The 2421-nt window shown below is 41.1% G+C and overlaps 1 non-coding gene across 1 annotated transcript; it reads right to left on the minus strand.

Annotated features, from left to right (window-relative positions):
* Positions 1 to 855: 855 nt before the first annotated feature.
* On the minus strand, positions 856 to 963 carry LOC130959425 (small nucleolar RNA R71). The gene has a single exon (XR_009078505.1). It is a non-coding gene; the product is annotated as a small nucleolar RNA R71 (small nucleolar RNA).
* Positions 964 to 2421: the final 1458 nt, after the last annotated feature.

Below are 2421 nucleotides of genomic sequence, written 5' to 3' on the forward strand. Positions count from 1 at the left end.
TCATATCTTTTTGATTTCTAATTTCAAAATTTTTCAAAAATTACTTGATTTCTTTCCCACTCTTGATTTTCGAAAATCAATTAGAGTTTTTCAAAAATGTTTTCAAAATATTTCACTTGATTTTCGAAAATTTCTTCCTCTCTTCCCACATCCTTCTATTTATAGAGTACCACTCCTTCTCAATGCACAATTCGAACTCTATCTAATTAAGTTCGAATTCCTCTACCTCTTCTTTCTATTTTTCTGTTCCTCTGACACCTCAAGGAATCTCTATACTGTGACATAGAGGATTCCACATTTTCTTGTTCTCTTCTCTTTCATATGAGCAGGAACAAAGACAAAGGCATTCTTGTTGAAGCTGACCCTGAACCTGAAAGGACCTTGAAGCAAAAACTAAGAGAAGCTAAGGCACAACTCTCTGTAAAGGACCTAACAGAAATCTTCAAAGAAGAAGAAGACATGGCAGCCGAAAACAACAATAATGCAAGGAAGGTGCTGGGTGACTTTACTGCACCTACTCCCGACTTCTATGGGAGAAGCATCTCTATCCCTACCATTGGAGCAAACAACTTTGAGCTTAAGCCTCAATTAGTTTCTCTAATGCAACAGAATTGCAAGTTCCATGGACTTCCATTGGAAGATCCTCATCAGTTCTTAGCTGAATTCTTGCAAATCTGTGACACTGTCAAGACTAATGGGGTTGACCCTGAGGTCTACAGACTTATGCTATTCCCTTTTGCTGTAAGAGACAGAGCTAGGACATGGTTGGACTCACAACCTAAAGAAAGCCTGGACTCTTGGGAAAAGCTAGTCAATGCCTTCTTGGCAAAGTTCTTTCCACCCCAAAAATTGAGTAAGCTTAGAGTGGAAATCCAAACCTTCAGACAGAAGGAAGGAGAATCCCTCTATGAAGCTTGGGAAAGATACAAACAATTGATCAGAAAATGTCCTTCTGACATGCTTTCTGAATGGAGCATCATAGGTATTTTCTATGATGGTCTCTCTGAACTATCCAAGATGTCTTTGGATAGCTCTGCTGGAGGATCTCTTCATCTGAAGAAGACGCCTACAGAGGCTCAAGAACTCATTGAAATGGTTGCAAATAACCAATTCATGTACACTTCTGAAAGGAATCCTGTGAACAATGGGACAAGTCAGAATAAAGGAGTTCTTGAGATTGATGCTCTGAATGCCATACTGGCTCAGAATAAGATATTGACTCAACAAGTCAATTTGATCTCTCAAAGTCTGTCTGGAATGCAAAATGCACCAAGCAGTACTAAGGATGCTTCATCTGAAGAAGAAGCTTATGATCCTGAGAACCCTTCAATGGAAGAGGTGAATTACCTGGGAGAATCCTATGGAAACACCTATAATTCTTCATGGAGAAATCACCCAAATTTCTCATGGAAGAATCAAGAGAGACCTCAACAAGGTTTCAACAATAATGGTGGAAGAAACAGGTTTAGCAATGGCAAGCCTTTTCCATCATCTTCTCAGCAACAGACAGAGAGTTCTAAGCAGAACCCCTCTAACTTAGCAACCATGGTCTCTGATCTAATCAAAACCACTCAAAGTTTCATGACTGAAACAAGGTCCTCCATTAGGAATTTGGAGGCACAAGTGGGACAGCTGAGCAAGAAAATTACTGAACTCCCTCCTAGTACTCTCCCAAGTAATACAGAAGAAAATCCAAAAGGAGAGTGCAAAGCCATAACCGTGGCCGAATCTGGAGAGGAGGGAGAGGAAGTGAACGCCACTGAGGAAGACCTCAATGGGCGTGCACCAACCTCCAATGAGCTCCCTAATGAGGAACCATGGGAATCTGAGGCTCAAAATGAGACCATAGAGATTCCATTGGACTTACTTCTGCCTTTCATGAGCTTTGATGAGTATTCTTCCTCTGAAGAGGATGAGTATGTCACTGAAGAGCAAGTTGCTAAATACCTTGGAGCAATCATGAAGCTAAATGACAAGTTATTTGGAAATGAGACTTGGGAGGATGAACCTCCTTTGCTCACCAAAGAACTGGATGACTTGTCTAGGCAGAAATTACCTCAAAAGAGACAAGATCCTGGGAAGTTTTCAGTACCTTGTACCATAGGCACCATGACCTTCAAGAAGGCTCTGTGTGACTTAGGGTCAAGTGTAAACCTCATGCCTCTCTCTGTAATGGAGAAGCTAAGGATCTTTGAGGTACAAGCTGCAAGAATCTCACTAGAGATGGCAGACAACTCAAGAAAACAAGCTTATAGACTTGTAGAGGATGTATTGGTGAAGATTGAAGACCATTACATCCCTACTGATTTCATAGTCCTAGAGACTGGGAAGTGCATGGATGAATCTATCATCCTTGGCAGACCCTTCCTAGCCACAGCAAAGGCTGTGATTGATGTTGATGGAGGTGAACTGATCATTCAA

The sequence above is a fragment of the Arachis stenosperma genome, chromosome 10, assembly GCF_014773155.1.
Source record: "Arachis stenosperma cultivar V10309 chromosome 10, arast.V10309.gnm1.PFL2, whole genome shotgun sequence".
Lineage (NCBI taxonomy): Eukaryota > Viridiplantae > Streptophyta > Magnoliopsida > Fabales > Fabaceae > Arachis > Arachis stenosperma.